Source organism: Aedes albopictus, chromosome 3 (genome assembly GCF_035046485.1).
Source record: "Aedes albopictus strain Foshan chromosome 3, AalbF5, whole genome shotgun sequence".
NCBI classification, from domain to species: Eukaryota; Metazoa; Arthropoda; class Insecta; order Diptera; family Culicidae; genus Aedes; species Aedes albopictus.
This window is the reverse complement of record NC_085138.1, coordinates 300,477,051-300,489,411: the sequence shown is the minus strand read 5'-3', so window position 1 is coordinate 300,489,411 and position 12,361 is coordinate 300,477,051. Positions and strand designations below refer to the sequence as shown.

Below are 12,361 nucleotides of genomic sequence, written 5' to 3'. Positions count from 1 at the left end.
TGAACAATAAGTAGGCAAGTCGTTTAAAATGAATGAGTAATTAAAAAGTGAAGAGTAAGGGATGGGACGAGCAAACGAATGAATCCGAAAACTACAGTCGTTTTCAGGTTGAAAAAGTCACCATTAATATATTCTTCTTCTTCTTGGCGTGACATCATCACTGGGACAAAGCCTGCTACTCAGCTTAGCGTTCTTTGAGCACTTCCACAGTTTTTAATTAAGAGCTTCCTCTGCCAATGACCATTATGCATGTGTATATCGTGTGGCAGAACGAAGATACTCTATGCCCAAGGACGCCAAGGAAATTTCCATTACGAAAAGTTGCTGGAACCCATCACCCTCAACATGGTCATGCTGAACACCACCCACGCCTTAACAGCTGTAGCTATAGGGGCCCTATTTTCATTGATATATATCATCATTGTTTTAGTTCATTATTTTATTTAACTTAAAAACAACACGCAGGCAATTTTGAAATTTTACAGCAATCTTTAATTTATCACATAGGAATAAAATCAGTACACCAATATTCCCATCTTAATTAGTATTATATGTAAAATAATGACTAAGCAATTCAGGAATCACCATATTTTGGAAGTACAATTTACTCCTTGCAAACCAATTGGTCCAAGGTCCAAACTTCATCTTTCGCAACATATATAACCAGCTTTTCTTGTCGACTCCAAACCATGAATATTCCATAATTCGATTGAGTCATGAAAATCTGGGCTTGGACTTGGTAATAATACTTGTGAGTTTTGACCATGGTGAATCTATCACCATCAAATTCAATGAAAGAGTCTTTCGATTTCGAAAGCTCGTATAGACTGAGTTGCAGATTCAAGGGGCTATTTTCACTGAGCTGATATGGGCATTTAATTTCAACGGGAGCAGAACCGCAGCATGAACATTGCATCATACAATCCGGAGATACAGCCATGAAAGGGTATTTCGGATCAATGACAATACCGCTGTCCCCGAGTTTCACGTCCTGGTGTGTTTGCTTGAGGATATGTTCTAGATCTCGTATCGTTCTGCTTACCATAGGTAACGGCAGGTGTGTTAATTGCTTTTTCTTTGTATGGGTGGCAAATACGCTTCAACAGAGATCTCTTCGGCGGAGGGAATCGATTTGAAGAATATACCTAAAACGAAAAAAGTTCATTGAATTAATTATTGATAAATTCATAATTTAATTATTTTTTTTCTCAACACCGCATTTTTGAATCGTTTGCTTTAAATGACAGAAAAAAAATCGACTCTTTTTTTATTTTTCATTATAACCAGAAATGATGCAATAAGCCCTAGCTATGGAACACATTTTATGATAATTGGAGAGCTTTCGGACCATTTTGTACAATAAAAAAATCTTCATCGATTTAAGGCAAAATGGCCAGTCTAATGACAATATGAAAATACGATTATAATATGATTCGGTAAGGAATGAAACCACCTAATTCATTAAGTTTTGAGAGAAAAATCTTTTTTCTTGAAATTGCGGTTATTATATTTTTTATAAGAATTTTACTTACCACTTCTCTTAAAACCGAGGCTGTTACCCTTCCAGTACGTGCCCAGTGCCACAGGTTACATTTGTGCTGCTTCCTTGTCAAATTTTCAACCAAGGAAGTCTCATTTGAGGTCAACTCCAAGCGAATCGTTTTTCCAATTGAAATCAGCTCGTCCAAGGATCTTCCTACTAAGTTAGGATTAAAGTTGTTTTGGAGAAGAATTGATTTATTCAAAAAAATCTCATCCGGATAATTATTTTCGCAGCACTGGGTGCATGTGAAATTAACACTGTCACAGTGCGTTCAAAAAACTGCTGCATTGTTTCCATCCTGCTTTATCATCTCTTGAAGGTTCAAAAAATCGGTATGGCTTTTGTTGATGTTCGTGTCGTAATACCGCTTAATTTTTTTGCCATAGCCAACATCTTTGACCATTTTATATAAATCATCTTTAACACGTTTTCTAGGTTGTTTCCAGAAGGCGGGAACGTCGGTAACATTTATCTGAAAAAAAAAAATGGTAATACCAGATTAAGTAACTTTAGAAGTTTGCATGGATTTTTTTTTAAAGATCAAACAAAATAATCTGAAAGATCTCAGATTTTTTCATAACTTAAAAATTTCTAAGATTGTTACAGGTGTTCCACCTGGAATTCCTCCTAGCAGCACTGTTCTGTTCTCCAAACAGGGCCGGATTTAAGGGGGGCCAGGGGGGCCATGGCCCCCGGGCCCCCACATTTCTGGGGCCCCCACAAAATCCCACTTCACGAATAAAAATTTGAAACAAAACAAAAAATGACTGAGTACCAAAAATTAAACAGAAGATAGAGGGATACAATGTTCAAAATAATTTTTTGTTTATAGGGAGGGAAAAAAGGGGTTTTGCAAAGGGGCTGACAATATCGGGTCACTAATGTACTACCTACTGGTGGAATGTGATATATTATGGTTCTCATTTGAAGGACTGCAGCTTTCGAAGCTCCTCCAAAACTTGTTAACATTTTTTATTTGAATTAGTCAATCTTGTGCAATTGACCAAAATATTTTATTGGAAATCCTGGAGAAAAACTTCGCTTGAACTCTAGATTAACTCTTAAACTCTGTAGAATGTATACTTACAAAAGTTCATGCTGAATATTCGTGTTTATTTCTGTTGAAAATTTTGGACATATTTTGGAAGAATTTTCCAAGAATTCTTAATAGAAGTGCAGGAATATTCTTGTTTTTTTTTGAAAACATTCGGAAAGTTGATTGGAATAATATGGTTGGGTTCTTGAAACATTTCTTCACTTAGGGTTAGGATGTAATTTATGGCGAACTCCTGACAAAATCCTTAGATTTCTTGAAGACATTGCAAAAGAAATTTGTAAAGAAATCACAACAAAATCATATAACACATGCTAGAAGAAATGAAGCTAGAAATTACATAAGACACTTCGCCTGGATTTTCGCAAAAAAAAAATATTAGTCTCTATTCAAATTCCCCCTTTTAAATGACAGAATTTCTATTATGAAGCTTCCCCAGAAGTTGATTTCAGAATTTTGTCGTTTTTTTTTCGGGAAGTCGCCAGAGAACCCTCTGCCAGCCGCGTTAGAACTTTTTCTGCTTAAGCTCCACAAAAAAATCATGGTAGTCGTCCGGCAAGCTCCAGGGATTCTGCTAAAAATTTTATTTGCCGTTCTCACAAAAACTACCCCAGCGGTCGGGTTACAAAATTTACTAGAAATTTTCTGCTATGAATTGCTCTATAGATTTATCTGAAGACTCTGATACGAATTACGACTAACTCTAACGCAACGATCAAAATCGCAAAAAAAAATTATATAATTTTTTCAAATTCTTCCACAACGACATTAGTTCTTATTTGTAAGATTTAATAATATTTTTACAATTTTTTATCCTATATAAGCAAAAATATACCCCTGGAAATAAGGCCCCCACAACACTGTGGCCCCGGGCCCCCACATTTGTAAATCCGGCCCTGTCTCCAGGAATACCTCCAGGAGTTTCTCAGAAATTCCTCCAGAAGTTGATCGAGAAATCCTCCAGTAGTTCCCCGAAAATTCCTCCAGGAGTGTCTCGGAAATTTACTCGAGAATATCTCCAGGAACTTTAAGAAAATTCTTCCAAGAATTTCTCTAGAATTTCTCCGGAAGTTCTTCGAGCATTCCTCCAGGAATTCCTCAGAAATTCCTCCAGGAGTTCCCGAAAATTCCCCCAGGAATTTCTTGTAAATTTCCTCAGGAATTGCTGAAGGAGTTTCTCAAAAGCTTCTTTAGGACTTCGTCAGGACTTCCCGAAGAACTTACGAGAAATGGAACTCATGAAAAAAAAAATCCAAGAAAAAAATCTCGAAGAACTCCTGGAGGACTTCCCGAAGAACTTACGAGAAATGGAACTCATGAAAAAAATCCGAGAAGCTCCTCCAGCAATTCCCTGGTAACTCCTGGGGGAATTTCCGGAGAACTCCTGAAGAACTCCTAGAGAATTCTTGGAGGAATTTCCGAGAAACTTCTGAAGAAATTCCCGAGGAACTCCTGAAAAAAAAAATCGAAGAACTCCTGGAGATATACCCGATGAGCTGCTGCAGGCATTCCCGAGGATTTCCTGGACAAAATCTCGAAGAACTCCTTGAGGAATGCCCGAGGAACACCTGGAAGAATTTTCAAGGAACTACTGGAGAAATTCCCGAGGAACTTCTAGATGAATTCCTGGAGGAATTTCCGAGAAACTTTGTAGGAATTCCCGAGGAACTCCTGGAAAAATCTCAAAGAACTCCAGGATGATATTTCCGAGGATCTCTTGGAGAAATTCCCGAGAAATTCCTGAAAAAATCCGAGAAACTCCTAGAAAAATTCCCGAAGAACCCTTAGAGGCATTTCCGTCCGACGAATTCCCAAAAAAATCTCTAAGAACTCCAGCAGGTCTTCCCGAGGAACTCCTGGAGGAATTTCCGAGGAACTCCTGAAAAAACATCTCGAAGAAATCCTGGAGAACTTCCCGATGAACTTACGAGAAATTTCCAATGATCTCTTGGAGAAATGCCTATGGAACTCATGAATAAAATCCGAGAAGCTCCTCTAGCAATTCCCAGGTAACTCCTGGGGGAATCTCCGAAGAACTCCTGAAGGAGTTCCCGGAGAAATCTTGGAGGAATGAATTCTTCCAAGAATGAGGAACTCCTGGAGGCATTCCAGAGGAACTCCTGGGGGAATACCCGAGGAACTCCTGAAAAAAATCTCGACTAACTCCTTGAGGGCTTCCCGAGGAACTCTTAGAGGCATTCCTGAGGAACTCCTGAAAAAAATCTCGGAGAACTTTCTCCCGAGGAACACTTAGAGGCATGCCCTAGAAATTTCTGAAGGAATTGCCGAGGAACTCCCGAAAAAAATCTCGAAGAACTGCTAGAGAAATTCCCGAGGATCTACTGGACAAAATCTCGAAGAACTCCTTGAGGAATACCCGAGAAACACCTGGAAGAATTTTCAGGGAACTACTGGAGAAATTCCCGAGGAACTCCTCGAGAAATTTCCTGGGATCTCCTATGGGAGTTCCTTGAGAATTCGTGAATGAATTCCTGGTAGAATTTCTGAAGAGCTTCTGGAAAAATTCCCGAGGATCTCCTGGAAAAAATATTGCAGAACTCCTGGAGGAATTCACGAAAAAATCCTGGTGAAATTTCCAAGGATCTCTTGGAGAAATTCCCGAGGAACTCCCGAAAAAAATCTTGAAGAACTCCTAGAGAATTCTTGAAAGAATTTCCGAGAAACTTCTGAAGAAATTCCCGAGGAACTCCTGAAAAAAATCTCGAATAACTCCTTGAGGACTTCCCGAGGAATTCTTGGAGGCATTCCTGAGGAACTCCTGAAAAAAAATCTCGGAGAACTTTTTCCCGAGGAACACCTAGATGTATGCCCTAGAAATTTCTGAAGGAATTTCCGAGGAACTCCCGAAAAAAATCTCGAAGAACTCCTAGCGAAACAATCTTGCAGAACTCCTGGAGGAATTCACGAAAAAATCCTGGTGAAATTTCCAAGGATCTCTTGGAGAAATTCCCGAGGAACTCCCGAAAAAAATCACGAAGAACTCCTAGAGAATTCTTGAAAGAATTTCCGAGAAACTTCTGAAGAAATTCCCGAGAAACTCCTAAAAAAAATCGAAGAACTCCTAGAGAAATTCCCGAGGATCTCCTGGACAAAATCTCGAAGAACTCCTTGAGGAATACCCGAAAAACACCTGGAAGAATTTTCAGGGAACTACTGGAGAAATTCCCGAGGAACTCCTGAAAAAATCTCGGAGAACTTTCTCCCGAGGAACACCTAGAGGCCTACCCTAGACATTTCTGAAGGAATTCCCGAGGAACTCCCGAAAAAAATCTCGAAGAACTCCTAGAGAATTCTTGGAGGAATTTCCGAGAAACTTCTGAAGAAATTCCCGAGGAACTTCTGAAAAAAAATCGAAGAACTCCTAGAGAAATTCCCGAGGGTCTCCTGAACAAAATCTCGAAGACCCCCTTTAGGAATACCCGAGAAACACCTGGAAGAATTTTCAAGGAACTACTGGAGAAATTCCCGAGGAACTCCTCGAGAAATTTCCTGGGATCTCGTATGGGAGTTCCTTGAGAATTCGTGAAGGAATTCCTGGTAGAATTTCTGAAGAGCTTCTGGAAGAATTTCCGAGGATCTCCTGGAAAAAATCTTGCAGAACTCCTGGAGGAATTCACGAAAAAATCCTGGTGAAATTTCCAAGGATCTCTTGGAGAAATTCCCGAGGAACTCCCGAAAAAAATCTCGAAGAACTCCTAGAGAATTCTTGAAAGAATTTCCGAGAAACTTCTGAAGAAATTCCCGAGAAACTCCTAAAAAAAAATCGAAGAACTCCTAGAGAAATTCCCGAGGATCTCCTGGACAAAATCTCGAAGAACTCCTTGAGGAATACCCGAAAAACACCTGGAAGAATTTTCAGGGAACTACTGGAGAAATTCCCGAGGAACTCCTGAAAAAATCTCGGAGAGCTTTCTCCCGAGGAACACCTAGAGGCCTACCCTAGACATTTCTGAAGGAATTCCCGAGGAACTCCCGAAAAAAATCTCGAAGAACTCCTAGAGAATTCTTGGAGGAATTTCCGAGAAACTTCCGAAGAAATTCCCGAGGAACTTCTGAAAAAAAATCGAAGAACTCCTAGAGAAATTCCCGAGGGTCTCCTGAACAAAATCTCGAAGAACCCCTTTAGGAATACCCGAGAAACACCTGGAAGAATTTTCAGGGAACTACTGGAGAAATTCCCGAGGAACTCCTCGAGAAATTTCCTGGGATCTCGTATGGGAGTTCCTTGAGAATTCGTGAAGGAATTCCTGGTAGAATTTCTGAAGAGCTTCTGGAAGAATTTCTGAGGATCTCCTGGAAAAAATCTTGGAGAACTCCTGGAGGAATTCACGAAAAAATCCTGGTGAATTTTCCAAGGATCTCTTGGAGAAATTCCCGAGGAACTCCCGAAAAAAATCTCGAAGAACTCCTAGAGAATTCTTGGAGGAATTTCCGAGAAACTTCTGAAGAAATTCCCGAGGAACTCCTGAAAAAAAAATCGAAGAACTCCTAGAGAAATTCCCGAGGATCTCCTGGACAAAATCTCGAAGAACTCCTTGAGGAATACCCGAGAAACACCTGGAAGAATTTTCAGGGAACTACTGGAGAAATTCCCGAGGAACTCCTCGAAAAATTTCAGGGGATCTCCTATGGGAGTTCCTTGAGAATTCGTGAAGGAATTCCTGGTAGAATTTCTGAAAAGCTTCTGGAAGAATTCCCGAGGATCTCCTGGAAAAAATCTTGCAGTACTCCTGAAGGAATTCACGAAAAAAAAATCCTGGTGAAATTTCCAAGGATCTCTTGGAGAAATTCCCGAGGAACTCCCGTAAAAAATCTCGAAGAACTCCTAGAGAATTCTTGGAGGAATTTCCGAGAAACTTCTGAAGAAATTCCCGAGGAACTCCTGAAAATAATCTCGAATAACTCCTTGAGGACTTCCCGAGGAACTCTTGGAGGCATTCCTGAGGAACTCCTGAAAAAAATCTCGGAGAACTTCCTACCGAGGAACACATAGAGGCATTCCCGAGAACTTTTTTGTAGGAATTCCAGAAAAACTCCCGAAAACAATCTGGAAGAACTCCTGGAGGAATTTCCGGGCAGGAGGAGAAGTTCTCAGTGAATTCTTGGAGGAATTTCCGTAAAACTTCTGAAGAAATTCCCGAGGAACTCCTGAAAAAAAATCGAAGAACTCCTGGATTAATTCCTGATGAGCTGCTGTAGGCATTCCCGAGGAACCCCTGGACAAAATCTCGAAGAACTCCTTGAGGAATACCCGAGGAACACCTGGAAGAATTTTCGAGGAAGTCCAGGAGAAATTCCCGATTATCTCTTGGAGAAATTCTTTACAAATTTCCTAGAAACCCTGAAGCAATTCCCGGGGAACTTCTCGAGGAATTTCCGGGGATCTCCTATAGGAGTTCCTTGAGAATTCGTGAAGGAATTCCTGGTAGAATTTCTGAGGAGCTTCTGGAAGTATTCCCGAGGATCTCCTGGAAAAAATCTTGCAGAACTCCTGGAGGAATTCACGAAAAAATCCTGGTGAAATTTCCAAGGGTTTCTTGGGGAAATTCCTGAGGACCTCCTGAAAAAAAAATCTGAGAAACTCCTGCAGCATTTAAAGGGCAGCTATTTGAAAAATTCCCGAGGAAGTTCTGGAGAAATTCCTGAGGAAATCCTGAAAAATTTCCGAGGATCACTTGAAGAAGTAAATACAGGGAAACTCCTGGAGGAATTTCCGGAGAACTCTTGGAGGAATTTTCAGGGAACTACTGAAGAAATTCCCGAGGAACTCCTAGATGAATTCCTGGAGGAATTTCCGAGAAACTTTGTAGCAATTTCCGAGGAACTCCTAGACTCGCTCTTAGAGGCATTCCCAAGAAACTCCTGGAAAAAATCTCGAACGATTCCTGGAGGAATTCTCGCAAAACTCGTGGAGTAATTTCCGGGGAACTCCCGGAGGAATTTCCGGAAACTCCTACAGGGGTTCCCGGAGAATTCCTGATGGAATTTTTGTGAAGCTTCTAGAGCAATTCCGGGAGAACTCTTGGAGGAACTTCTGAAGAAATGTTCGAGGAAGTCCTGAAGAAATTTCCGAGGATCGCTTGAAGAAATTCTTGAGGACCTCTTGAAGAAATTTCCTAGAAACTCTTGCAGCGATTCACGGAAAACTGCTGGAGGAATTCTCGGGGAACTACAAGAGGAATTTCCGGTGGACTCCTGGAGAAATTTTCGGAGAACTCCTGGATGCACTCCCAATGATCTCTTGGAGAAATTCCTGAGGAAATCCTGAAGAAATTTTCGAGAGACTCCTGTAGCAATTTCCGGGGAGCTCCTGGAGGAATTTCCGAAAAATACCTGGAGGAATTTTCGGGGAACTCTTGGAGAAATTCTCAGGGAACTTCTGGAGGATTTTCCGAGGAACTTCTGGAGGATTTCCCGAGGAACTCCTGGAGAAAATATCAAAGAACTCCTGGAGGAATTCCCTAAGAACTCTGGGACGAATTTCCGTAGAACTCGTGGAGGAATTTCTGAGACACTCCCTGAAGAAATTTACAAGGATCTCTTGGAGAAATTACCGGAGAACTCCTGTAGGATTTCTCGAAGAACTCCGATAAGAATTCCTGAAGCAATTCCCAAGGAACTCATGAAGGAATTCCTAGAGGAATTTTCAAGAAGCTTCTGGGGGAATTTCCGAGGAACTCTTGGAGGAATTCCGAACTATGATTGTTCGAAGCAAGTGATATCTATATATATAAAAATGAGTTAGAAGTTCCTTTGAGGCAATAAAACTAAAGAACGGATGAACCGATCATCATGACTCTTGCACGATTCGGTTCGTATTCGTGGTGGCTGTGTTTATATGTACAAAAAGTTACGAAAATCACCTAGAAAAGTAAGAAAATTGTTAAAGTACTAATTTTTCATGTGCTGGGAAAGAAATCAACAAGATCGAAATGAAACCAATCTAGAGTGCGGTGCTATTTTGAGCTCAACAGTTGTCAAACCACCACAAGACGGCAAGACAAAGTTTGCCGGGACAGCTTGTTGGCTATATTTTTTTTCATAGGGCACAATAACATACCTTTCCATCGGTGGTCAATTGGTGTAGATTTGCCAAGGCATACAATATGGCACTCATATGTGAACATGTTTCACTGATGCCAGCAGCACAGTCGCAGTGAGCTGAAATGATCATTCCTTCTTTCTGGACAATGACCCAGGGATTCAACGGCTTCTCGTTGGGCCGCATTGAATGAGCATTAGCATTAGCATTAAGCGAGTCGCACAAATTCGTAGGTGGTACAGTCCTAGACCGCTGTTATGAGGGTTGCCTCCTTCCCGTCCGAACCAAAGCACAAAGATTTGGGACTAATCTCTGACTCTTAGACAAGACTGACGCAATCCTCTAATGGTCGAGCATTTTTTTTTTGTTTTTATTTATGTGTATTTTAACTAGTTGCTAATTCTACACTCTGGTCGAGCATTGTCCTGGCCACGTCCTTGCGACTGCTGAGGAATGGGAAAGGATGGTTAGTTTTGGACACCTATGAAAAATGTAGACAACTCTACGATCTCTCAGGCCTAGGTGTCACGGGAATTTGGGTGTTGTTAGTGGAAGGGTAAACTCCAAAGGATACGCTTGGTTAACGTTCAGGCACACCATTGTTAAACTGCTTCGAATCAGTTGTCTGCCCAATTCATCCTTGTTTCCTCTTCTTCTTGTTGGCATTTGGTTGAATTGCTAGATTCTTCGGTTGATAATCTGAAATATAAAATAATATTAACATCGTACGTCAAATAAGCTACATATTAGTGATACGCTCGCCACAGTTTTTTAAAATATTATTTATATCGTACGATACATTTACCTGAATCCTGCTGAAATAAAATGTTAATTAGCAGTACATTGAAACACAAATACTACAAAACACAAGGAAAAGAGCATCAAACTTTGATCTTGGAATATTTAAAAATACGGTAAATATCAAGATCAAAATTTGATTTGGTAGATCTTACACCGCAACGCACCATTCTAAGGTGATCTACCCACGTTGAGCCGCATTGAATGAGCAACTTAAAAAATAAGAAACATGAAATGGGGGTATCACTGAAAATGATATGTAGTGTGGTATGTGATAGATTTGGGACACTTCACTCAAGTGCGATCCTAAAGCAACTCTTTGCTGAAAGTGTTTGTGTTGGGTAATTTCCTGGACCTCACGATAATTATTTAATTCATAACTTACCTTTCCCACCACGATGTAGAAGTTTTCCATCAAACGTCCTTTCATTGATTGTACGAACCCTGCTTCAAACTTTCTGTACGCGTCCAGACTTCGGAGGTTTTTGACCGATTCTTCAGTATAAGGCGACTTGAAGTTGATCAGGTAGTCGACGACGTGACCGGTAGTCACCGTTGTTGGCATGTCAGAGGACAGTTGTAACGTGTAAGGGTCATTAAGGCCCCTTAGCGTGTCAGCTCAAATTTTGCTCTTCTTATTTGCTTCTTATTACAAACAGTCATCAAGCACGATAGTAGTTGTGTAGCCTTTCTATACCAATTCCATAAACAAACAAACAAAAATAGCACCTCTTTGTCTCGGTACCTCCAATGTAAACATTTCGAGAATATGAATAATTTGAAAGCAAGTCAAGCAGTAAACTACTCTACTTCAATGATTAGCAAGGAAACAGATCCAAATGTCACGAAAAATGTTAAATGTTTTATGTAACAATCTAGAAATGATCGAATTATTTTGGTACGCTCTCCCACTGTTTATGTTTGCTGCAACAGCAGTGCTGGCGGACCGCTTGGTGAAGATTTCGTAAATTATAATGCTTTGCTTATTTGACTAACAATTGTGGTAAAAAGGTTAATAAATAATCACCCCACAAATTATTTTTGATTTTATGACGCATAACCAATGTGTTTGACTGGATTTTTTAATTGATTTCGGTCAATTTCATTGATGCTTTGGCCAGCAGGATCGACATCACTGCGTGCAATGATCGATGATTGTGCGCGCCAAAAGACATCACCGCTCTGCCGTCGTCGTCGTTGGTACTGCGGTGGGTGGTAAACACCGCCAACCACATTTTAGTGCGGTCGAAACAAATCGTTAAAAATTTCTACTTTCGAGTGAAATAATGCTACGGAATCGTGATTACTTGGAAAGAGGCTTGTATTTGAAATATTGTGAATACATTTTCATGCCGAATATCTCGCGTGAAATTGATTATTTTATAGAATAAGATAAGTATCGATTTTTTTACAAATATGTATTGGTGCAATGTTGTGTAAAGTTGATTTCGGTCAATGATTTTGAAGAAGCCATTTTGCGATGACACGCTAAGGGGCCTTAAACTTGATGATTTTATTTTTTTCAATGTACCTCTTCCGTACATTTGGACTATTTTGCGGCAACTTTCTGGCGTAGGTACTCCGAGAGGCGGGTTCCAACGGAACATAAATTATCTGCTGCTATCATCATCAAACAGGTACGCACAGGTGTCTTGGATGCACGGGAATCCGAATAAATTTCCACGAAATCACGAAAACTTGCACTTTTCCGAAAACAGCGAGTGTTATGATCGATTTGACTACAAACACGATAAGCACGACAAAATTAAACAAAGCAATATTTGTAAATACCGTGCACAGTAAAAGTTATTTGTATGTCGACTCGACAGTCGACAACGTCATGATGCATAGGCTCATGTCGACGCTTGTCGCGGCCAATGCCGCGTTCCGATGTATTCTGTGC

At 40.4% G+C, this 12,361-nt stretch overlaps 1 pseudogene; it reads right to left on the bottom strand.

Moving 5' to 3' along the window:
- Positions 1-1,466: 1,466 nt before the first annotated feature.
- LOC115257796 (uncharacterized) lies at positions 1,467-12,085 on the bottom strand (annotated as a pseudogene).
- Between the last annotated feature and the right edge of the window lie 276 nt (positions 12,086-12,361).